The sequence below is a fragment of the Dromiciops gliroides genome, chromosome 4 (genome assembly GCF_019393635.1).
Source record: "Dromiciops gliroides isolate mDroGli1 chromosome 4, mDroGli1.pri, whole genome shotgun sequence".
In the NCBI taxonomy this organism is placed as follows: Eukaryota; Metazoa; Chordata; class Mammalia; order Microbiotheria; family Microbiotheriidae; genus Dromiciops; species Dromiciops gliroides.
In genome coordinates, this window is record NC_057864.1 from 63,215,525 (window position 1) to 63,242,399 (window position 26,875).

The 26,875-nt window shown below is 36.2% G+C and overlaps 1 pseudogene; it reads left to right on the forward strand.

Moving 5' to 3' along the window:
* Window positions 1-26,875, forward strand: part of LOC122753216 — a 46,776-nt pseudogene that overhangs the window by 17,509 nt on the left and 2,392 nt on the right.

Below are 26,875 nucleotides of genomic sequence, written 5' to 3' on the forward strand. Positions count from 1 at the left end.
AATATTATTCCCATGTAGCAATTATTGTCATTTTTTATAGCCGTAAGTGTGGGGAAAAAGTCATTCTCTTCAGAAATACCTGAGTTGAAATCTTGGCTCTGCTGTTTTATTAGCTAGGTGATCTTAGACAAGTCAGTTGACCTCTTTGGGCTTTGTTTTCCTTTTTCTGAATGGAGATATTTGAATTCACAGGGTTGATATGTGAATTAAATGAGACAAATCCATATAAAGTGCCATATAATGTAAGCTATTACAATCCTAGATTTAGAACCAGAAGCTTCCCAATTTTACAGAGGAGTCCAAAAGTATTTTTTTTAAGTATTTTTATGATAGGAAAAGGACTGTGGTCATAGAAATATTTGTTATGTTATATAATCATATTTTTGGAGGGTGAGAAGTTAGCCATTTAGTTTGTCATATTGGTTCTTAGGAAATTCTGGTGGTGAATAATGCTTTCCTTAGGAATTTTACTGAGTTTCATATATTTCTGTGGAATATCATCTTAAATCTTAAGCTATCTCCTGGAATAAGTCACTCATGAATTGACTATGGCAATGTGTTCCCCCTAGCCATTATGATAATGGAATACTCAAAACAAAATAATGTAATAATGTACTCTCAAACTAGTTCTCCATTGGTGTTGATGGCTCTGCATGCTCTTCATTAGATTGTCCTTTGTTATGCCACCATTCCCTAAGCTGTGTTCCCACATTAGTTTCTCTTGTGTTCTACAAGAATGTTTTCATGCCTCTTTAACTGAGAATGTGATTTAGTATGATAAGGAACTCCCATAAGAATTAGAAAATGTTGGGTGAAACTGTAAGTCCATTTCACACCACTTTATTTTTGTTTTAAAGTATTTAATAAATTCTTCATGTTACTTTCACATCTGGCTTCATCTAAGCTTCTTGTTTATGTGTATTTTAAAATTAGTGGTTCTTTTAATTATTTTTATTTTTTTGCAGGGGCCCTAGTGAGGGTTTAAGTGACTGTCCAGGGTCATACAGCTAGTAAGTGTCAAGTGTCTGAGGCCAGATTTGAACTCGGGTTCTCCTGAATCCAGGGCCTGTGCTTTATCTACTGTGCCACCTAGCTGCCCCAATTAGTGGTTCTTTTAAAGAAATTTTTATTTTATTCTCCAACACCATTGCTATTGCTAATCTCCCTCAGCTCCTAAATTCATACTGTCTTTGAGAGGGGAGGCAAAAAAAGATCATTCTATCTTCTAAAAAAATTTTGCCCATCTGATGGTGTGTGTGAGGTGATACTATTATTGTTTTTTCATTTGAATTTCTCTATTAGTGGTATATAGTTTTGGGTTGGGTTTTTTGTGGGGGGGGGTTTTGTTGTTATTCTTTTGGTGGGGCAGTGAGGGTTGTGACTTGCCCAGGTTCACACAACTAGTAAGTGTCAAGTGTTTGGGGCCAAATTTGAACTCAGGTCCTCCTGAATCCAGGGCTGGTGCTTTATCCACTGCTCTGTCTAGCTGCTCCGCTGTATAGATTTAAGTGGGGGTGGGGGCTATTGATGACTTGGATTTCTACCTCAAAAAACTTGCCAATTTGACCATTTATCAATTGGGGAATGGATCTTATTCTTATCAATTTGACTTGGTTCCCTATATACCTTAGAAATGAGACATTTATCAGAGAAACTTGCAGCAGTGATTCCCTCCCTGCCCCCCAATTTCCTAGATCTCTTCTAATTGTTAGCTGTGCAAAAAACCAAAACATCTTTTTAGTTTTCATGTAATCAAAACTGACCATTTTGTGAACCATTGTTCTTTATCTCTTATTTGGTTATGAACTCTTTCCCTATACATAGATCTAACAAGAAATTTCTTCCATGTTATTCTGATTGCTTATGATTGTCACAATTTATGTCAAAATAACGTACTCCTTTGAAACTTATTGGTATAGGTATGAGATGTTGATTTGTACTTCGTTTGTCCCAGTTGTACTTTCAGATTTTTCCAACAGTATTTGTCAAATAGTGAATTCTTGTCCTAATAGCAAGATTTTTTTTGTTCTATCAAATACTAGGTTACTGTGTTCATTCTTTATATATTGTGTACCTAATCTGTACCATTGATAAGTGTATCTTATTCTTCTCTTGTACCAAATTGTTTTTGATGATTACGATTTGTAGTAAAGTTTGAGAACCTGGTACTACTAGATCCCCTTTTCATACATATTTTTTCCATCAATCCCTTTGAAAGTTTTTAATATAGACTTTCTTGCTTTTTCATGTTAATTGTTATCACATAACAAATGGCTACTTATAATTAAGGCTACTTATATAATAATGGCTATTGTACCCATTTGCAGTAATTATTAATATTCTATATTAAATATTAGTAAAGAATTGGCCATGTGGCAGTTAACACAAGCAGGAGAAGCCCCAGTGCTTCTACCTGTACTAAGAGCTCACTAAGCCACAGTGGGTCCAGGGAAGCCAAGAACACAAGGAGAATGGCAGCTGGCCATAAAGAGGGCTTTTATCAAAACTCTTTTGATAGAGCAGGTCACACAATGATCAAAGGCTAATTGGTTAGTATCATTCGATTCCATTGAGTTGACATGGCTTGAGGGTAGTCCATATTAAATGATCTCTACATGGGGAAGTATCAAAAGATTGCACCCTAAGTTGCTCAAGGCAAAGTTCATCTAGTTGTGGTTTGATTCCATCAGTTCGTTGAGCTAGACAAGAGTCTATCTCCATTCCTATTGTACACTTGGGCTTGCCCTGAACAGGATTAAAATGTCCTAAGAATTGACCTTTCAATTCTTGGGGGGAGGATCTATGGGTCCCCCAGAAATTTATTAATTATTTTCTCATAATATGATACATTAATTTTAAGGTCTCCAAATTGAAAGGTTGTATAAAATTTAACATTTTTTCTAGGTCATAATTGTCATTATTTCCACAATTTACAAACTTAATATTAAGCCTTTTTGTGTACTAGCTGGTTTAGAAAGTATTTTTTCTCTATTTGGAATAACTTAGTCTCATAGTTCTTCATCCTCAGTGGTTATGATTATGAATTTAATTCTCAAACTGATCGTTGTAAAGTCAATTATAACTTTTTGTTAAGATTTATAGTTTTCCAAGCCCTTGATGATTTTAATTTTTGTTTTTATAAACTTAAATTTAGTGCTTTTGCTAGAAGTGAAATGTAATTTCATGGTGAAACAGCCCTTCTGAAAAAATTTGCTAGGATTAGCTAGATTCATAAACAAATATTCAATAATTTCTTCAAAGAGGAAAAAGAATATCATAAAGACAATTTTTAAACTATTAGGAAATCATTTAACTCCCTTTCCTTTTCAGGAATTTTTTAGGGTAAAGTCTAGACTTCTGATTTCAGCAGTTCTAGGGAACTCCATGAATGATATTAGAGTTAAATTCAAAGGGTATGTACTAAGATTAGCTATTTCCTCCTTGTCCAGTTTTCTCTCTTTAGACATTCCTGCCATTTTTTGTCTTTAGTAGTTGCTAAGTTCAGTTGATCGGTGCCCCCTCTTCACGCTGCTGCATCAATCATCTTCCAGTTCCAATCATTTTTTCTTTTTTCTCTAGTCCTATTGGCACTTAGTTTTGTGAAATTCTATTTCATCTGTTTTGTAGGTCGTTTTGCTGGAAAACAGAGAAGCCTCGATTGTCTCAGTGCCCTTATTTAGGAACCTTTTTGCTCCTCGAAATAAATTCATGTGTTGCCAATGATTTGGGTGGGGAAACTAATTTATGCTGTTCCCTATCCAAGGAACAGTTCCTAGTTATCTTTTTAAGAAATTTAAATTTGACACATTACTAGAGTATAAAACAGTATGGGCTTATTTTTAATTGCTTATGGAAACATTTAATATTGGCAAGGAGTCAAGGTCCTTGGGAAATGTTTGGACTTAAGAATCCATGTTATTTTCTCCAGCTCTGGATATATTTGTTTTGACAGAGGGAGCATGGTATGGTGCATTAGATTTGAAGTCAGATTAGCTAGGGGTGTTGCTTTTCCTATTTAGTTCATTTGTCCCTAAAGTCAAGTTACTTAACCTTTTGGGTCAGTTTCCTTGTACAATGAGGGAGTTGGACTAGATGATTTCTAAGACCTTTCTTAAAGATGTTAGAGACATCTAGGGCAGCAGAGTGGATAAAGAGAATGCCAGCCCTAGAGTCAGGAAGTCAGGAAAACTCCTTTCTGAGTTCAAATCTGACCTCACACACTTTCTAGCTGTGTGATCTTGGGCAAGTCACTTAACCTCAGTTTCCTCATCTATAAAATGAGCTAGAGAAGGAAATGGCAAACCACTCTAGTATCTTTGCCAGGAAAATCCCAAATGGGGGTCATGAAGAGTTGGCTACAACTGAACTACAACAACAAAAATATCTATGATTGAGTTTTTTGACTTGTTTTCTGATAGTGAGCAAATTGTATTCTAGTTGTTAAAACTTTCACATACTCCAACTTTTTTCAGTCAGCAAAGATCAAGTATCTAAAAATACAAGGCGCTTGAAGTTAGAAGTGAAACTGACATCTTGTTACAATAATAAGAGTTATTAGTGCCTTATTTACTCTGTGAGGTAGGGGGTTTGGGTGGGCTGTTTTGCTGATAGGAAATTGAGGAAAAAAGTTATTACTTCACACACTCCCAGGACTATTTACCACATTTAATCCATAGTCCAAAGTTGTTTTAGTCCTTTATACAGTAGTTTCTTTTTCCATTATCATTGTTCTCATTTATATCTTCATTATTACTAATCTGGGTGGACTATTGTAATAGCCTTCTAATATTGGTCATTTTGCTCTTTTTCCCATTCTTTCATCTAATCCATCTTTATCCACAAAAGCCATATTAATCTTCTTCAGGTAGAGCTACAATCCCTTTAACTACCCAGGGCCTGCTATAATTATTTAATGATATATTTATACTTAATTCCTCTTTCTTGACATTTGAGGCCCTGAACCAAGGTTTCACTTTGTCGTTTCAGTTTTCATCTACTATCCTATTCTTTATTTGAACTAGTGATTTTCAAGTTTTGCTCCCAGAACCCTTCACTTTTTAAAAAAAATTACTTTTATTTATTTTGTTAAATATTTTCCAGTTACATGAAAAAAATTAACCGTCATTAAAATTTTTTTGAATTTCAAGTTTTCCCCTTTTGCCTCTGCCCCCTTCTTGAGAAGGTAGGCACTTTGATTTTAATTATATGTGTGAGGTCTTGCCAAACTTTTCCATATTAGCCAGGCTGCAAAAGAAAACACAGTACAAAACAATAAAAATAAAGCTGTTTTTTTTTCCTTGTGTTTTTTTTCTGTGTTTTTTTGTTTGTTTTTGCAGGGCAGTGAGGGTTAAGTGACTTGCCCGGGGTCACACAGCTAGTGTCAAGTGTCTGAGGCTGAATTTGAACTCAGGTCCTCCTGAATCCAGGGTCAGTGCTTTATCCACTGCGCCACCTAGCTGCCCCCCAAAATATAAGTGTGCTTCATTTTGCATTTAGAGTTCATCAGTTCTCTCTGGAGGTAGATAGCATTTTCATCATGGGTCTTTTGGAGTTGTCTTAATTCAGAGTACCTAAGTCTTTAACAGTTGATCATGCTTATAATATAGCTGTTACTGTGTATGATTCTGTTTGTTTGCTTCATTTTGTATGAGTTCATACACATCTTCACAGGTTTCTCAGAAACCATATTGCTTGTCATTTCATGATAGTATTCTTGTCACTATAGTATTACATCACAATTTGTTCAACCCTTCCCCAATTGATGGGCATCCCCTCTTTCCAATTCTTTTTCCCACCACAAAAAGAGCAGCTATAAATATTTTTGTACATATAATTTCTTTTCCCATTTCTTTGATCTCTTTGGAATTCAGACCTAATGTGATATTTGCTAGGCTAAAGGGTTTTGACAGTTCTATAGCCCTTTGGGCATGGTTCCAAATTGTTCTCCAGAGTAGTTGGACTTGGTATAAAACTCCACCAACAATACATTAGTTGTCCCAGTCTTTCTGTATCCCCTGTAGCATGTCATTCTCCTTTTCTGTCATGTCACTCTTTTTTTTTTTTTAGTGAGGCAATTGGGGTTAAGTGACTTGCCCAGGGTCACACAGCTAGTAAGTGGTAAGTGTCTGAGGTCAGATTTGAACTCAGGTACTCCTGACTCCAGGGCCGGTGCTCTATCCACTGCGCCACCTAGCTGCCCCCATCATGTCACTCTTAAAAATTATTGAGAACCTCTTCTCAAAAACCTTTGATTAATGTGAATTATACCTATCTATATTTACCATATTAAAATGTTAAATGTCTTAGTATTTTTATCAAAATAACTTTTACCTTGCATGCAGATTCCCTGAAAAAGTCTCATATAGATCCCCAGGGTTCCCTCAATCATACTTTGAGAATTGAGAACTTTGAGCCTCTGCTAAATAGACTGTTTAATATTTCTTCTTCATCCTTGATGAATCTTTTTCTCTTGCTTCTCATCCCTATTCAAAAAGCATTGATATTCAATGAATGATGTTAATGAGATAATATTGTTTAGTAGAGTGCATTAGTCAGCTGCTGCTGTTGTTGTTTGTCCTTCATTCTCAAAGAGGACCATGAGAGATGTCATGACTTGCAGTGAATTGGATTTAAGTGAGGAAGGGCTGGGCAAAGTCACCAGCCTCAATCTCCTCTGGAGCCATCTAGATCCAGTGACAAGATTTATATTAGGATAACTGGAGATGGCCCTGGATATTTGAGTTAGTTGGGGTTAAGTGACTTGCCCAGAGTCACACAGCTAGTGTCTGGGGTGAGATTTGAACTCCTGTTTTCTTCCAAAGGAACCGTCCCTGCCCTCTAGGAACTTACATTCTGTACTTAGACATTGTATAGAGAAATACAAATACAAGATAATTGCAAAGTAATTTCTGGGAGAGATGGCACAAGTTAATAGTCCAGCCAGGTCGGTTCTACCTTAGGGCTAAGATGCTGAATATATGAACTCGCCCAGGATCATGATCTCTACCATCAAAATCTTAACTGAAAACACTTTCAAATGACCACATGAGACTTTTCTAGATCTTCCCGGGCCCCCCCCCCCCAAAAAAAAAACAAAAAACAAAAACCAACCAGAAAGTAGGTTGTCAGGGTAGAGTGTCCCCTTGCTCTTTTTTTTTTTTTTTAAGAATTTAGCATTTGAAACACTCCCAAGACCACCCTGCCTTATTCACCTTTAATAAATTACAAACTCTTTGATAGTTCCTGACTTATTCCTATTTGTTTCTCTTGTAGCATCTAATATAGTTCTTTGCACATTACAAGGCACTTAGAATGATTTCATTTCCCCCATTGGAATTTCAGTTATCAGAATTATCAGGTAGGAAAAGCAGTTCACTGTTGAATTTCCCTATAGCTGCTGTGCTTAAAAAAAATTAACTCAAAATTGAAAAACTAGTATTGTATGAACCCTTATTTAGTCTTCTTTTGTTCATAAACATCCATTGAGTCCTTTATCTTTTCAAGTGATGAAAATTGATCTTTCCTGTGCTTTTTTGTTTATGATAGTTTGTCAGTCTTTTCTTCTAGGGATAGAGTAGGGTGGGAAGCAGGGCACCTGTGATTTCATCTTCGTTGGGAAGTCCTGGTATGGAAACTCAACCATGTTACTACAGGTTGGTTTAGAGAATGCTGGGGGGAGTAGGAGGGGGTACTGAGAGATATTAAATGATTTGTCAGTGGCCACAAAGTCAGTATGTTTCAGAAGTATGACTAGTCTAGTCTTTCTTACTACTGTATGAAAGGCATGTCTCTTCCATCTCTTCTTTCTTTGCTTTTGTTCTTGCTGTCCCCCATACTTGGAGTGTTCTCTCTCATTATTCACCTCTACCTCTTTATTTCCCTGGCTTCCTTCATAAGTTAAGGACAAATCCCACCCTTTTCTAGAGGCTTTTTCTGATCTGTTCTACTAAAGCTTTCCTTTCAAATTGCCTTCGTACTGCTGTGTATTTATATCTTGATATTTACATGTCTCTCTCATTAGAAGGTACATTAAAGAACGACATTTTTTTCCCTTTCTTGCTTCCTCCTTCCTTCCCTTTTCTCTTTTTGTAGAACACAGTGCCTAATAGTAAGAGCTTAATAAAATGTGTATTGATTGACTCACCATGTAATATTGCCTCTCAAGGATGGGTGTAAACTCTTGGTTACAGTTAGAGATATGAACCCACTTGCATACATTTACAAAGATCATTTTTTAAATTATTATGTTTAGATTTTGTATTGTTAAACAGATTTATCTCTCTGATTATAATTTACTTAGCTAGTATTGAAGAATCAGTAGTCAGTTGGAAATAAAGTCCATGTTGTTGGGAAACCACCTGGAATTAGAATTGTAGTAATAATATAGTTTGATCTATAAGCAGACTAGTCCTGGTTTTGGGTTTTTGTTTTTATTTTTTGCAGGGCAATGAGGGGTAGTGACTTGCCCAGGATCACACAGCTAGTAAGTGGTACGTGTCTGAGGCCAGATTTGAACTCAGGTCCTCCTGATCCAGGGCCAGTGCTTTATCCATTGTGTCATCTAGTTGCCCCCAGTCCTGGTATGTTCATAGTATATTTTCATCTTTCCCTGTTCTTAGGCTTCATGGAAAGAATGTCTTGTGAAATAATGATTCACATTTCTCTAGGACCTTACAAACTGCTTTCCTTACTGTTGCAGAACTAAAGGATCAGAATGGGAAGGGACTTCAGGTTATCATCGTTTAATCCCACTCATTTTATAGATGAGAAAACTGGTCACAGAAATATTAAGCAGTAAACGTAGTATTCCGACAGCAAAAATAAGTATTCACTTCAGCATGCAAACCTCCATAATTAGGTTGAAAGGAACCTTGGTGACCATCAAGCCCCAATCTGTACTTGAGAGGCATCCCCTTCATCAGCATTCTGAAAAAACTCACATAAAAACACCTCTGAATTAAGAGGGAAAAGATAATTTTCTAAAGGATCTGTTCTGCTACCTGCTTTGGCCTAGACACAGTCTTTCTATTAGAGGACATGCTGAGAGTTGCTTCCCCATTCCCATTGCTACTCCTGAGGGTCTCCTCAGTCTTTCTCTGTGGTTTTCATCATCTCAGTGGCTCAGTGGCAACTATCTCTTGTTCCAGACCTATCTCTTTAGGGTTTGAATCCCCTTCCACTATTCTTCAGATCCTAGAGTCAAAACTCAGTGGGTTGGGGGGAGAGGTAGCTTGGATGGAGATGGGGATTAGATGAATAACTTAATTAATCTGCCCTGTTTTAACCTTGGTTAGAGACCCAGTGCACAAGTGAATGGTAGGTTTTGGATGAAAACTCAGGTTGTGGAAAGGATGGACATCTCTTCAATTTAGGATATATTCCTTCCATAACAAATGCCCCAGAATAAGAGGAGTTGACTAGCAGACACAGGATGTGAGGACTTGAACTATCTTGAAAGAATTTCATTTATCTGTATTTAAGCACAAAGAATCATAAATATAATTAAAACTTTGGGAAAAGATCTGATGATTAAAACTAGAAGTGTATGCCCTATTCAAAATCAACAAAATAGTTTGTTTTTTTTTAAGTGAGGTAGAGTTAAAATGATGGTCTAATATGAATAAATCCAGGAGTTAGAGAGGTATAGACTTGGTGGAAAACATTTGAATGAAATTTGAGGCAAAAACAGAAGTTGTATTTTCATTTCCTATCATACACACCATCTGGACAAAAAAAAATGAAATGAGTTATTCAAGAAACAGATTATAAGCCTAGCACAAAAACCTGGTATGGTATCTTCATTGTCCAGGTAGTTAGATTCTTCTATCAAAACCAGAGCAGTTAATTCTTGACTTGGTTAAATAGTGTTATTTTTTTTAAATATGGGGCAACTAATGAAGGTAGCCACTATTTCAGAACTGATCCTCACCAACAAAGTAAAAACAGTGGTTAAAAAATGCTGGGGAGGGGCAGCTAGGTGGCGCAGTGGATAGAGCACAGACCCTGGAGTCAGGAGGACCTGAGTTCAAATCTGGCCTCAGACACTTAACACTTACTAGCTGTGTGACCCTGGGCAAGTCAACCCCAACTGCCTCACTAAAAAAATAAAAAAATAAATGCTGGGGATTACGGGATGGGATCAGGTTAACAGGAAACATTCCATCCTAAATTTGTGATAGAGGAATAGGAAGCTAGGTACACACACAGATATGTATCCTAGATTTTGGCAGAGATTTCAGAGATGAGAGAAAGATTGAGTAGAAAGTTATATAGGTTAATTCTTCTGGGTATATTAGCCTAGAAGTGTAAGGAATTAATTGTAATTTGGGGTTTCCATGATCCCATCTTTGCTTCATTATGGTCAGACTGAAAAGAGATTATAGAACAAACAAAGGGAACTCTGATCAGATTTATCACATATTAGGTGGGACTGGATAACATAAAGAACATTTTTTGAGTCAAAGTATCCAACTAAAGTACCTAAGCCGCGCTTAGGAGTTCCCCCCACACCCACATGGGCCTGGCCAAATTATAATGGGGACAGCCCAGGGTGTATGTTGAACCAATTGGAGACTCAGCATGGCTTAGAACCTCCCTTCCTGCACAAGAGGCAGGAAGGGAAAGAGAACTCCAGGAGGAATGGGGAAGAGAGGGAGAGAGGAGCTAGTGGTGGTTGACCTTCAGACTAAACCAGGAGACAGTGCACAGCTGATTCTCCTTGGAAATACAGATTCCAGGTGGTGATGAGTTTGTGTTGTTGAAGCATGCTGGCTCTTTAGGCCAGCTGAGCTGGGAAGCATGTTTAGGGTTGAGTCAGTTTTTGTTGAGCCAAGCTGTTCTGAGTAGCTGAGGAAGCAGAGCTTATTCGAGGTACCTGGGGCCTCGTATCACCCTAGAGAGTTAGATTCTAACCATCTGAGCAGTGGGTCATATTTTCCCTTTCTTCATAGACAAGAATACAGTTAGGTAGATTCAGAAGTGATTGAATAGCTTTACCCAAAGAGTAGTTATTAACAGTTCCATGGCATACTGGAAGTATATCTCCAGATTGTCATATGCCAGGGATCTATGCTTGGGTCTTATGTTATTTAACATTATTACCAGTGACCAATCCATTAACCAACATTTATTAAGTACCTAGTGTGTACCAGGCACTCTGGAAGGTGGTGGAGATGTAAGCATAATGTTTGAAATAATCCCTTCTCCTAAGGAGCTTACACTCTAAATGTGAATAACACAAGGGACTTGCATACTTTGTTTCTCTAGTGGTTTGGCAAAATCGCTTGTATGTAGTATGTTTGAGGAATTGAATGGAAAAATCAGACAACTTAATAGAACACTTAAATTGCTTTTAACGATTACAATTACTAACCAACTAAGTTTGTAAGTGTAGTTGTTGTCTCAGATTTTAGACATGGAACTTCATAACGCATCCAGTCCAAATTACTTATTTTACTGAGGTCAGAGAGAGTGGCTACTTGTGCAAAGTCCTACAAGTAGTGTCAGAGCATAATTTGAAATCAAGACCTTTATCCAATTTCACTGTTTCTGTTACAAAACATCCTCATTAGAATAAGTTTTGTTTCAGTCTGAGACAGGACTATGAAATATAAATATACCTTAGATTTATAGCTCACTTTTGCTTTCTGGTTCAGACTTTAAAGGAAAAGTTTTGTTTTTTTTCTTTCTTCAGTTGCCTAGTGTAAGATGTATGTAGGGATTTTTTTGCTCATATGCAGAATTTGTCATTGACATATAAGGGTTATTGTGGCGCCTGATAAATCTAAGGTCTTTATTACTGACTCATAATCTTGTCATTAAATTTACCAACCTAATTTGTTTTTCTCCCTTTTTTATATGTTTGAAGATTGGTTTTAAGGGGTGAGGCAAGAGGTTCTGGACTCGATGAGTTTCCACCGAAATGTCGGAAAAGTCAGGCCAGAGCACAAAAGCAAAGGATGGGAAAACAAAGTATACAACACTCAGTCTATTTAACACTTACAAGGGAAAATCATTAGAAACTCAGAAAACTACAGGTAAGTGAAGAGCCTTCTATAGTGTGTGTGCTATACATTTCTGTATAGATATAAAATCTGTTACATGCCCACTTGTGTACACACATGGTTTACCCAGTGTTTAAGATTCTCTATACGTCAAATAAGGCATTGAAACTCATTTAAAGTAAATATTATGATTTATACATATCATAAAGTATGAAAGGAAAGTTCATCTCAGAGGGACCAGAGCAGGAAAGTTTTGCCAGGAGATGGAGTTTTTGAGGGGATGAAGGTATTCTAGGCATAGGAACAAGCCATTGCAAAGACCCGGAGTTGAGAGATGTAATATCATGTGTAAGGAACAGAAAGGAAGCCAATATAACTGGATTGTGAAGTATCTGGAAAGAAATAGAGGGCAGAAGATTGTAAAAATAAGCAGGGACTAGGTTGTGGAGGGTCTTAAAAGCCAAAAAGGGCATTTTATGTGGAGGGTAATAGGAAATCTCTGGAGTTTAAGTAAGGATGTGACATGATCAGACTTGTGCTTCAGGAAAAGATAGCCTGGAATGGGGAGAGACCTAAGAAGGGGAAACCAATCAGAATGCTATTGCAGTTGTGAACTGATTTTTGGCCTGTATAGGCTCTCATGGATTCAATTATCATCTCTATGCAAATGAGTCTGATCTGTTTATACAGCCCTACCCTTGTACTCCTTATCCCTAGTCTTGTGTCTCAAGCTAGATGTTTTGGCAAGTATCTTAAATTCACCCTGTCCAAAAAATAAATGTACATTTTACTTCCCCATCCCCATCTTTTCCCTCTTCTTAACATCTCTATTGTCAAGAGAACAACCATCTTCCCAGCCATCCTGCCAATGTGGTTTAGATACTGTCCTTGACTTCTCACTCACTCAAACTCCACATCCAGTCGTCATGTCCTATCAATTTCAACTTTTCATATCTTTCATATATGTCCACTTTCTTTCCTTTGACCTTGCCACCACATGATACAGGCCTTATCATTTCATACCTGGGACTACTGCAATTTCGCTGCCTCAGGTCTCTTCCCATTTCAGGTCTAGCCTCCACTTAGCTGTTAAAATGATCTTCCTATAGCACTGATCTGACGGTGTTACTCTCTATTCAGTAAACTCTAGTGGCTCTCTTTTATTTCCAGGGTCAAATATAAAACCCTCTTGCATCTAACGCCCTTCCTAACCTGGCTTGGTTCCTTCCTGCCTTTCCAGTTGTTCTTTCTCTTCCCTCATGCCCCCTTAATTTTTTTATTGATGTCTTTGAGTTTTTTCACTTATTTAAATATTGCCAGTATCCCCGCCCCACCATGTCTTCCCAGAGAACCATCCCATATAACAAATAATACAGTTAAAGACAAACCCCAGCAAAACTGGACCAGTACATCAAAATAAGTCTGCAAATGTTACAGTATGCTATACTAGCACAGCCTTCTGTACCTTTTTACCTGAGAAATTTTTACCCGACCCCAGGTACTAGGTATATGAAAATGTGTATGGTATAACCTTTGACAATTAAATTTTTCACGACCCTTCTACGATCGTTATGCACCTCCATATAGGGTAGCACCCTAGTTTAGGAGCTTTTCTACTAGAGTCTCTCCAGCTCTGCTGAAAGATGGAGGTGTCTTCTTGAATCACTTCTTTGAAATTCCTATTCTTTGTTATTTTGTATCATTTAGTTTGTTTTTGTGGTCATTATTTTCCTTTACATTCTATATATTGTTTTCTTGGCTTTGTTTATTTTATTGTCCATCAGTTGATACAGATTTTTTTTTAATAATTTGATTAGATAGCGGAAAAACTGAATGAACTTTTATACTATTGTTAGTTTATATTGGCATGGCCATCTCCGGCAAATAATATAAATTGCCCTTTGTTTCTTTAAGGAACACTTAATTTATGCAAATATTTTGTGTGTTTTGATAGAACCTGAAATATTCTAGACATTGTAATTATTGGAATGGTATTTCCCTTTCTATTACTGCCTCTTAGATTTTATTATATAGAAATGCTGTTGATTTTGGAGGGTTTTTTTGTTGCCTACAATTCTGTCAAAGCTATTAATCATCTCAGTGTCTTTGCTTATTCCTTACGATTTTCTAAGTATAACAAATCAACAGTATAGTAGGAATAGTATTTATCTTCCTTACTGTCTTTACCTTTGTTCTTTTTTTATTATCAGTTTGTTAGTATTTCCAGAACTATGGTCAATAATAGTGGGGAGAATGGGCATCACTTGCTTTTACTCCTATATGTTTATTGGGAAATCTAATGCTGTCTCAATATGTGGTAATGCTTGCTATAGAAATGAGTGCTATACTTTGGCAAAGAAGGGAAAAGGTTTTCCTTAAAATAGACTAAGCTAAAACAATTGAAAAGACAAAGTGCTATCTTTACAGAGGAAGAAAAAATTCTAATTACTGGTTGGGGGTGTGGAGCCAATATTAGAGACAGATGGAGGAAATGATAAACCTACCATAAATAACTTTAAATGTAAATGGATTAAACAATTCATTAAAATAAAAATGAGTGACAGTTTGTATTGGAAAACAAAACTCCACAGTCTTTTGCTTACAAGAAACATAACTTGAAAAAAATCCAAAAGAAAAGAAAAGAAACATAATTTGAAAAAATTACATACACAGAATAAAAGAGTCTGGGAAAAAAATTTACTGTGTGTTAGGTGATTCCAGAAAAACAGGCGTTACAGTCATTCAACCAGCAAAGCAAAAAGAAAAATTCACAACCTTGAGATAAAGAAAACTACATTATGCTGAAAGGAACCACAGGAAAGAAACTGATAGCATTGGTATTAAATTTGTGCTCCAAATGCTTTAATATCTAAATTTTCAAAAAGGAAAAAATTTTTTTCTTAATTCCAAGAAGACATAGACAGTAACATAATAATAGCAGGAGATTTTCATGTCCCTCACTCAGGGGACAATATAATACAAAAGGGAAAATACAGAATTGAACAAATTGCTGAAAAAAACAAAAAGACTTGATGTCTTATAAATGGAACTGCTAAATAACATGAATTTTCAGCATCGTATGGAACTTTTACAAAACTTGATCACATTCAGACACAGACATCAAATAAATAAATGTAAAAAGACAGAAATAGTAAACACATCATTTATAGATCATAACAGAATAAAAATAATACAACGAACACAAAACACAACCCCAAATGGAGACTTAATGAAATTCCAAATAATGAGTGAATCAACCATAATTATGTGAAAGAAAAGGATAACAATGAAACAATATACCAGAACTTTGGGTATGAAACAATGCAGACTTCAGGAGAAAAATTATACTCCCAACAACATACATTACCACTAGAAAAGGAAAGGATCAATGAAGTGAATATGCATTTTAAAAATTATAAGGCCAACAAGTAAGTCCAAAAGAGGATATATTGAAAGAAGAGAAACAGATAAAAAAGCAAAAAGGCTGTAGAAATCATAATAGTAAAAGCTGATGGGGGGGAGATAAAATTGATAAATCTTTTGCCATCCTGATTAAAATGAAGAGAGAAGAAAATGAACAAAATAGCAAATGGAACAGAGATGAAATTACAACCAAACCATAAGAATTAAAAAAAAAAATTTGCCAGGACCTATTGTGTGCAGTTAGATGCTACCAAAATCGAGAAGAGTGCTTTCAAAAATATAAATACCCAGGGACAGCTAGGTGGCGCAGTGGATTAAGCACCAGCCCTGGATTCAGGAGTACCTGAGTTCAAATCCGGCCTCAGACACTTGACACTTACTAGCTGTGTGACCCTGGGCAAGTCACTTAACCCCCATTGTCCTGCCCCCCCCCCCAAATTATATATATATAATACCCAAACTAACAAATGACCAAATTGGCTACATTCAACAATCCAGTCTCAGAAAAAGAAATAGACTAACTGTAATTATAAAAGAAAAACCTCCTGGTCCTTATGGGTTAACAGGAGACTTGTATTAAACTTTTAAAGAACACTTAGCATCAATACTACACAAATTAATCGCAAAAATTGAGAAATAAAACACCATAATAGACTTTATGAGCCAAAGAGGTCCCAGTGTCTAACTCGGAAAGGACAAGGCACAGAAGAACTGTACACCATATTATTATAAATAGTGATTCAAACATTTTAAATAAATTGCTGTCAGATGGACTGCAGCAGTTATTCAAGACATCATTTGTCATGGACAAAGCAGGATTTATACCATGGATACAAGGATGGTTTAACAGAAAAGCACTCAACATAAATCATAGTGAAAACAAAAATATCCACAATCACATGATTATCTCAACAAATGCAGAAAAATCTTTTGATACAAAGTACAGTGCTCATTTGTGCTTTAAAAAAAAAAACATCCAGTCTTAACTTCCTCTCCTCCATGTACTGTGTAATGACACTTGGCTATCTTTCTTGCCTGAAGATGTTTCTTGACTATATCTTGGTTTTCCTAATTTCCCTCAAGTCTCAGCCCAAATCCTTCCATCTGCAAGAAACTTTTCCTGATCTCCCTTAATGCTATTGCCTTCCTTCTAAGATTATTTCCAATTTTTACTCTTTATATCTTGTACATAATTGTATGCATGTTGTCCAGATTGTTTTGACTTTCTTTGTATTCCCAGAGCTTAGCACAGCACTGATCACATATAGTAGGGTGCTTAATAAGTACTCAACTACACAAGAAAATAGCTGTCTTAGAGGAGGTCAAGGGACATATACAAAGATGTCATGAAACACTAGGCTTTCTACAAAATAGAATTTGGGAATCATCTAGATACTAGGGTCTCAGACACCTGCTTGGAGGACATCCAGAATTAGTGGGCATCACCTAAACCGAAGAATCCAGCAAACGGAGACTGAGAAAGCATGGTCAGACAAGAGAGGGAACCAAGGAAAAGAGTAGTGCTAGTGAAAACCTAGGGACGAGAGAAGTACCTGGAGGAACAAGTATTGAAAGGATCAAAGGAGGTAAAGGGTTGAGAAGGATGAGGATTGAGAAGAAGCAATTAGGCAGTTAGAATTCATTGGATTGGGTATTGAAGATCAGTTGAATGATATGAGGTTGTAAAACCAGATTACAGAGAATTTAGGAGTAATGGGAAGTGGGGGCAGCTAGGACAGGCAACCTGCAAGGAGTCTATACAAGAAGGAGAGGAGAGATGGGGGCGAGAGTAGAGGATATCATAGAAGTGAAATGATGTACTGAGAGGGAAGGGAGGAAAAAATGGCAAGGGATGTGTGGAGGTCATGACAGGGGAAAAGATCAGGATTAGAAGTCATCAAAAAAAAAAGTTATCAAACTTTTGCTACAAGGATTGTGATCCAGTGAAGAAACTTCAGAGTTCATGAATATGAAAGTGGAAAGCTTGTGGATGATGGACAGATCATTTCTGTATGTGCGAAACAGATTAGAGCAGTAGGTCTTGGGTACAGTAAGGTATACTGGGTTAGGGTAATTTGATCATTTGGGAATGGAAATATCAGTTGTTGATTGCTACCATTTTTAAGCATTTGTTAAATACTTACTATGTGCTATGTACTGTGCTAAGTCCTAGAAGAGGAAAAAATTTCTCTCCCTCTCCACCCACCCAAGCTTTTAAGAAGTTGTCGGAGACACTCCCTCTGTCAGGGGCAGACTAGGTGGCACAGTGGATAAAGCACTGGCCTTGGGTTTAGGAGGACCTGAGTTCAAATCGGCCTCTGACTACTTGATACTTACTAGCAATGTGACACCTGAGCAAGGTCATTTAACCCTCATTGCCCCCACAAAACAATAACCAAAAAGTGTCATGATCATTAGTGATTTTAAAACCCTACTTATTCAGTATTATTGCATGAACTCTATTCAAATTTAATTTATTCTAATAATAATTTGAAGAGTAAAAGAAATAAAATGGAAATGCAGAAACTAATCAAATTTTATTGATCTTACAGTTGCTGCCCGACATGGATTGCAGAGTCTGGGAAAAGTTGCTATTTCTCGGCGTATGCCCCCACCTGCCAACCTCCCCAGCTCACAAAGCAAGAGGAACAAAGGCAAATGATCCCAAGTGTACATTGTGCCTAAAGATGGTACAGGGTGGGGCATCTAAACAGGAACAACATGAAGAAGAAAAGTGAGTTTACAATAGTATACCTCTTGCGAAGGAATGTGGATTCTTAAGTTCGGAACATGTCTTCTGACAGTTTGCTATTCCTATGAATAAGACTTTTTTAAAGTTGAATGTTTTCTTTGTATAGAAATATTATTTATTTATTGAATTATATTGATTGATTATTAAGCTAAATAGTGGTAATTTTCTTATGGCTTGTGCCATGGAACACTTGAATTTTCCCCGGATTCATCTTGGAGCAGTCATTTTTATCAGATTCTGGCACCCAACGGTACTATATATTGTAAATTTGTCTCTTTTTCCAAATACTATCAGACAGTGCCTTATTCTTCTTACTCATAATGGGACTAATTATTGTTTAAATAATTTTGGGTTAGTAATGGCACTTATCTGTTAGGACCACAGGGTCTTTTGTGACATCTTAAATATGTCATTATACTTTTCTTTACTCTTTTGATGATATTATTGGGTCTAGGACAGTATGTTTATGAATTGAAGTAAATGTGTTGTCTTTCACGATGCCATTATGACTTAGTTAACAACTTAGACCTCACTTTATGCCCTCTTAAGCTGTTTAAAGTAACAGTAATTTTAAAATGATGTTCCATAACAAATGATACTTCTCCTTGTGGTTGTTGTGTAGAGATCATGGTAAAGTAAAAAGGTAAGGTTAAGGCATTTTCTTTGATTGATCCGTGAGAAGTAACTTTTTTGATTAAGGCAACATAACCACTTGGAATTAGCACCACATTTGTAAAATTATAGTGAACGTGAGCAAATACTTGTTCTCATTGTTTCTGAAATAGGTTTTCTCTCCCCTCCACATACACCCCTATTCTTTTTTTTTAAGACCACCAGAAGTGCCACCAGCACAGCCAAAATCAGGAGTTACTGCTCCCCCTGAAGTTCCTCCGGTTGCCAAATCATGGGCCAGTAACAAGCAAGGTGGGCAAGGAGATGGTAAGTGGAGACTAGCTGGGGAAATTAGCTGGACTTCATAGTAACAGAACAGCCATACAGGAAATGGGTTTGCTTTGCATGGTTTTTTGAGAATTATCATAGCATTTTCGACCCCTGGGAAATACAGTTTTACATCTCTTTTATCAGTTGAGCAGAAGGTGTTAAATAGCTGAGAAACTACCTATTTCTCCCAGTATGGGCATGAAAGTAAACATGTGTTTTCAAGCTTGAACTTTTGAAACAGAATAGGTTTTTTAAAACATAGACCAGACCTTTGAATGATTTATCTTTGTGTCTTACATTATCTATCTTTCCTTTTCACCCTTACCTCACTTAAACTAAAAAATAGGACCAGAGTCAAATTTGAGTGTTTTCAGATCTATCATCTTCTTTCTTTGGGTGGAAAAGAATAGCCTCCATGTGACACTCTGGCAATTGAAGTTATCTGTTTTTCTTGAAAAAAGATGAGAATGGGGCCATAGGGCTTCTGTATTCTTTTGAAATGTAGGACACTTCCTGGCATTATGCAGTGTTTGGTTTTGAGAGTTAAGTGACTAGCACGTCCTTTAGTTATGAGAACTTCCGTGTCATTGTATATTTTCAGTCATTTACAATCTTTCAGACCACTGTGCTATCATTATTAACCGTTGAAACCCAATCTAAGCATTACTGATTCCATTCATAAAGTAGGATCACACTTAAAAGGCATAGCACTTTTGTAGCTTTACCATAAATATTCCTTTCTCAGAATTTATAGGAAGGCATCAATCATAATTAGAAATCAGTGAGTCATGTCTGGATTAAGGATTTTCAGAGTATTTGTTGAAATAAAAAAGATACTCCCCATTAAGTTCCTGTATAATGAAAGTTCTTGTTTTCAAATCATATATTTCAAATTAGCCATTAAGACTCCAATTCAGAAAAAGAATCTAGTTTTTTTAGGAAAGTGATTTGACCTGTATAGACAACGTAAAGCCATATGGGAGAGGATCTGTAATCTCACCCATATGCATACTTGATCCAGTCTCCAGATCTCAGACCACCCATATCCTCTTTTCTTCCTTTGGGAATCATGCCTGTATCTCCCTAGAAATTGTCAGGAATAAACAGTGTGTACTGACCAACATCTTCTGGTCACATCTCTTTTTATATCCTTTTATACTGCTTTTTATGAGTGATTTGTAATAATAGGTAACGTATGATGCAGCTTGTATGCCAACCATATTTCCATTGTCCTTTTGGTGGTTCGAAGGCATATACAGCATCAACAAAAGAATACTGGTATTTAAAAGATAGGTTTTTGTATGAGGGAGAAATGTGGGGACATTCGAAGTGCCATACAGGTTAACCAGTGCAATCTGGTTCTTTCCTCCTATTTTATTCTCAATACCAGCTCATTGACCATCTGCTGTGTTTATCCAAGATCTGTGTGCTCATCACACAGCTGCCTATTCCAACCATTTAGTGAAGACTATGCACTTGATCCTAGGCAGTCTTTCTCCATGTGGTTTATCTTTTGTAGATTGTTACCCTAAATAATTTGTGATGACCGGGAACGTAATTTAGGAGGTTATGCAGTGTTGTAGAGGCCTGGTGCAGTAAGCAAGTCATCTGCATATAGAAAAACTTGAAGCAATTCACTGTCTAGAGAGGATCCTTATGCTCTTTTCCTTTAGACATTCTCCATGATGGTGGCAAGCATCTCAGTCAAGTGTATGTCTTATTGTTTTATGCCTCTTCTTATATAGTAGTGATCACTGTCCTTTTAAAAGGTTATCTCTGTGTCTGTTCATGAATCTGATATGATTTTAAAAACATGGAAAGCACTTCGTTGGAGAGAGCCTTTTAATTCTTCATCTTTTTCTGTTCTATCATAATCTTTTATTTTGTAGAGATGAAAAGGAGTGGATATAGATGTTGGGTTTTGATGTCCTCTCGATTTTTTTTTCAGTAGAGATATTCTCCAGAATTTTTTCTAATTTATAAGTAGCTTTGCTCTCCTTTTAGATTAACTTGACTGTCGTCTGTACTATAAACAACCTGTATGTATACCTTAGTTTGTTGTTCTTCGGGCTTTGTTTTCCTTATTTCCACTTCCTCATGCAGAGTGTGAGAAATTATGATGTTTGATTCCCTGTGGTAGCTCCACTCTTAGTGATGTTTTTCATTTTCATCTGTTTACAAGTTTATTTTAAAATACTCTTGGGGGATTTGGTTTAATTGTCTCACGACAAGCTTCTTCGGCAAAAATCAATTTGTTTTTTGTAAAGGGATAATTAATGCTCATAACCTTCTATTCTTTCCAATAAGTTTCATTTTTGTGGTGTTATTTGGTGCTTATCAAATCTAGAATCATTTTATTTTCTTCTTGAAGAAACTATCATGTGTATATAAATCTTTGCTGTTGTCTAAAAATCATTGTTCTTGTTCTTCAGCTTCAAACTTATATCTTTCAACATTTTTTAAACTATTTTCCTATACTCCTAGTGTACTATTATGGCATTCTTCTCCCTCCTCTCTTTCCACCCTTCTCCACTCCTCTGTCCCATGTTAGTCAGATTATTAAAGTATAGATTGATGTTGACAGTCTTGCCATTATTACCCTCATTATCTTTTTCCTTTGTTCACTATGTCCCATGAAATTATTTCCCTGGGGAGGAGCAGGGGTGAGGAGGGAGGTACAACTCTTATCCTAATCCTGACATCTTGGATCTGTTCTCTAGAAAAGTAACTGATAAATCTCTTCTCTTGCTATGTATTCATGGCTGTCCCTTAGCTTTTCAAGGAATTGTAGCTAAATATGAACTCTTAAAGATTGATGTGATATTTTCCATTGATATTAAATTTCATCAGAAAGCTAATAGTGATTTATTTAGAAAATGGAAAACAGGAAAGGGTGCTGACCTACAAATAAATATTTCATGTTTACATATTCACATATAATATTTTTAAAAACCTTTTAGGTGTTCAAGTAAATAGTCATTTCCAGCAAGAATTTCCTAGTCTTCAAGCAGCAGGTGATCAGGAAAAAAAAGAAAAGGATGCAAGTGATGATGCCTATGGACCCGGACCCAGCTTACGACCACCAAGTAAGAGAGCATTTTACTGTGGATAAATTATTTTTTAAAATTCCACATAATTGATATTTTGTACTTGGTTACTTTAGTGTTTAAGCAATCAAGCAACTATTTTATGCTCATCGCTGGGGATAAAAAGATGAAATCAGTTCTTGCCCTCAAGGAGCTTCTGTTCTATCAGAAAGATAACAAAAATAAATATATACAACATGAAAACATTTCAACTTATATGAGGAGAATCTAGTAGATGGAGTGGATCAGGAAAGTCTTTATGTCGTGTGTGAACTGAGTTTTGAAGAAAACTAGGGTTTCTGAGAGTCAGCTTAGGGGAGGGAATCTATTCCAAGTATAAGAGGAAGAATAAGTAAAAACACAGAGATAGAAGGTGTGAGGAACAGGAAAGAGGCCAGACAGAAGAAAGCATGAAGTGGAAATTAAAAAACAAAACAAAAACCAGGAAGGTAGATTTGATCCAGTTTGTGAACAGCCTTAACTGCCAAAGTAGAATTGTATTTGATCTATAGGTAATAGGGAGCCACTGAAGTTTCTAGAGCTCAGTGACATCAACCTTGTGCTGCAGGATAATCACTGTTATGGCTTTGTGGAGGATGGATTACAGTATGAGGGATACTTGAGGCAAGGAGACTAATTTTGATGCTGTTGAAATCTTGTAAGTGAAAGAATATGAGGGCCTGAACTAAAGTGGTAGCTGTATTAGCAGAGAAAAGGGGAGTTGCAGAGGCATAATTGACAAAAGTGATTGTTGGAATGTGTGACATAAGAGAGATCAAGTAGCCAAAGGGTGGGCAAGGTTGCATACCTGGTCAAATGTGTAAAATAATAAGGGGTTTGGCATTGTTATCTTCTTGACTTATAGAGAGGGCTATATGTTTTGATAGTTTCATAGGCTTCCTACCTCACAGAATCTCAGTAGGACGGGACTGCAAAGGCCATTGACCCTCAAATGAGGGATAAGTGGAGAGCAATCCATTCCCTTTATGATGGTTGTAATTACTAGAGCAATCCATTACACTTTAGGGTCAATATAATTGTTAGAAAGGTTTTCTTTAAATTAATTGAAATGTGTTTCTCTGCAGCTTCTACCCATTTTCCCTGATTCTTCTAAATTCAAGAAGAACAAATCCCTCTTCCCCATGGGACAACCCTCTCTCCACCCCCTCAAAGTCTTCTTTCCTTCATTCAGTCCTCATAACATGATCTCAAGGCCCTTTACCACCTTTCCTTCCTCTGGATAGTCTCCAGCTTATCACTGACCTTCCTAAACTGTGACACTGTCTGAGCCTAATACTCTAGAAGGGGTCCGACTAGGATAGAATAGTGTGGCACATAATCACCCCAATGTGTTTGACACTGCCTCTCAGGATGCTTTAGACTGTCTTAAGCTTTTTTTTGCCTTCATATCATTTATTCATATTGAACTTGCTATCCACTAAAAACCCAGATCTTTTTCAATCAGAATCATAAAAAAGGATCCTAAATTTAGATGGTGCTTCCCCAATCTTGTACTTAAGAAGCTGATGATTTAAACCTGAGTCTAAGATTCTATATTTATTTATCCTTTTTAAATTTCTTCACTTTAGATTCAGTCCAGTAATCTAACCTCTTAAAACCCCTTTAGATACTGACTGTAATTTAATGTGTTATCCCTCTTAGGCATGCCTTCTATGCCTTTATCCAGATAATTGACAAAAATGGTAAAGAGTATAGGGTCCTTCATAGATCCTTGGATACTGTACTTAACAACTTCCTTCCAAAGTTACTCTTGGATTGTAAATGATTACTTTGGGTATCCTGTCATTCAGCCACTTCCCAAATAAACTTAATTGTACTACCATCTAGGACACATCTCTTGACCTTTTTTCAGTAAATTGCATGATTAACTTGTTAGGCCTTTAAAGAGAGCAAATTTTTTATCATCTCCATCAATAAATTACAGTTGACTTTGCCTCCTAAGTTGTTTAAAAGCCAATTTTTGCTTTTTTTATCCATTTCATTCTTAGTGCTTTGCATGTTTAATCCCTCTTCCTACCAGATGTTGCTAGTTGGAGAGAAGGTGGTAAATCTGCTGGCCCATCTTCTCCATCTGATCAAGAAGATAAGCTCCCTGGTCAAGATGATGGTGCAAATGGACCAGTAGAGCAAAACGATTCTCATAAAACAACAGAAAAGAGGTTACCTGGTGTTCCGCCTCAGATACCTCAGCCTAAACTGAATGGACAACAGCAGCCTGCTCTTGCCTCTCAGTACAGAGCAATGATGCCCCCTTATGTAAGTACTGTTAAGTGGATGAGGTCTAAAATCTGCATACCAACATTCAGCTAAAAAAACTTTTAGTATCTATTAAGTATAAGACATTCTACTGGGATCTGGGAAGACCAAACCAAAAATGGCCCCTGCTCTCAAGGAGCTGACACCTTTCTGGAATACAATGTTATACAATTTTAGTATTATGTAATAATATAATAATAACTATGGTTATATAAGTTAAAAAGATATGCCTTTAAGTCATCTTCCTTCCGGGAAGAAGCAAGCTATAATCTCCTCAAATATTTTCATTTGGTCTTGCGTTTTTATTTTTAATTATGTTTTAAACCCTGAATATCAAGGCCTGTCTTTGGGCTGTTTCACTCCTTCTTTATTAGTAATTTATTCCCTCAGCAAACATTTAAGTTAGCAGTGGTTTAAAAATGTGTTTGGAGGGGAAATAGTAGAAAGTGTGGTTTTTTTCTTAATTTATTTGTGGCAGCATGCCATAGAGGGGATAAAGTGCTCAGCTTGAGAGTCTACAAGACCTGGATTCAAATCCCAATAAGACACTAGCTTTATAAACCAAGATAATTTACTTAACCTTTATGTACCATAATCATCACACTGACTTTACTTACTAAGTCAGAGAATGATTGTGGTTTATGTTGATAGAGAGAATTAAACCACACTGGTGAAATAAAAATCATTTGTATGTTCATTTTTAGTTATATTCTACCTATCTATTTGACCATAGATAATTGAAAAAAAAAATTTTTAAGCTATCTTTATCTAAAAATTTTTGGAGGTACCATGTAGCTTAAATGAATGCCTTATAAACGTTACATGGCATAACTAGTATTCTGAGCAATAAAGCAACACCAGACATAGGGCGCTATCTCTATCCTTGTCTACTTCAAATCCTTGAGTTAATTTACTAATCTATTTTGTAATTTTCTCAAGCTGAGTTTGGAAACAAATCTCCATAGTTCTTATTCTTTTTTTTAACTTAATAAACATAACACTCTAGGTCTACTACAAGAACACAAAGGAAAGTTTCATATGAAAAGTAACTCCTGTTACATTTTGTTTTAAAGTATAAATTAAATTTAACATCAAAGTAACATTTTCTCTTATCTGTGCCCTCTTGAATTTTCTTCTCATATTTTTAAAACCTATTTTTCTTGATATTTTCTGTTTTTAACATTTTCCTAGGTTTCTCCCTGTATTCCCCCCTCCTTTCCCATCCCTTTAAAACAGATTTTTTATGTTACACGCAGTGTTCCACATGTTGCTTGCTCATATATGCTTCTTGAAGGAGAAAAAAAATTAACCAAGAGGAATATTCAATACTTATGCCTAACTTTTGCCAATATATTAAAAAATGAGACTTATTGTTATAGATTTAATGCTATACCAAAGAGATATTTTGACAGCTAGAGCAAATTGGAAGAAAATTCATTTAGAACAACAAATAAAACCTAAACTATGAAGAGAAATAATGAAATGGTAGGATCGAAAGGGGAAAGAGCACTTCTCAATCCTCAATTATGTTATAAGCACAGTCATCAAATCATATTGCTGTGTAAAAATAGAAAAGGAAATCAGAACAAACTAGACAAAAGAGAACATAAATAATGGAGCTTAATAATAAATAACCCAGTGCCTGGTAAACCTCCAATATAAATAACTTAGGAAAATATTCCATATTTGATGAAAATTGTTGGGAAAACTGGAAAGCAATCTGGCAGAAACTAGGCTCAGACCAACAGCTTGTAAAATGTTCCACAAATAAATATGATATATGACATGACCTTAATATTTAAGCTCACACTGTAAACAAGTCAAAAAGGCAAATTACATACTTTTGGCAGTTATAGGTATGAGGAATAGAGGCAAGGTGCAATAGATAACATAATAATTTTGACTGAAATTGAAAAGTTTTTGTATTTTTTTATCTTTGTTGACACTGTTTTCCTTTTCTTTTTTAAAATTCTGTCACTGGCCACCACCTATCCTCGTCACCAAAAAATCTTCTCTAGTAACAACTAATATAGCCAAGCAAAAGTAATTAGCCTATGTCTGAACATGTGGATCTCGTTCTGCGTCTTTTGGTCCACTCTTTACTGTGAGATCAGAAACACTCATCAGTTTTCTGGATGGTCATAATTTATCATTGCATTTCCTGAAGTATTTCAAACTTGTTTTATATTAATTTTGGTTATCATAAATTGCTCTACTGGTTCTATTCACTTATTCTGTATCAGTCCATATATAATTCTTCTAGATTTCTTTGAATGTGTGATATTCATCATTTCTTATGGTATAGTCTGTTTCATGACTACAAAAATCACAATTTATTCAGTCATTCCCCTTACCGTTTCCCCTGTTTCTTAGTCTGTTATTGAGAGTTAGTC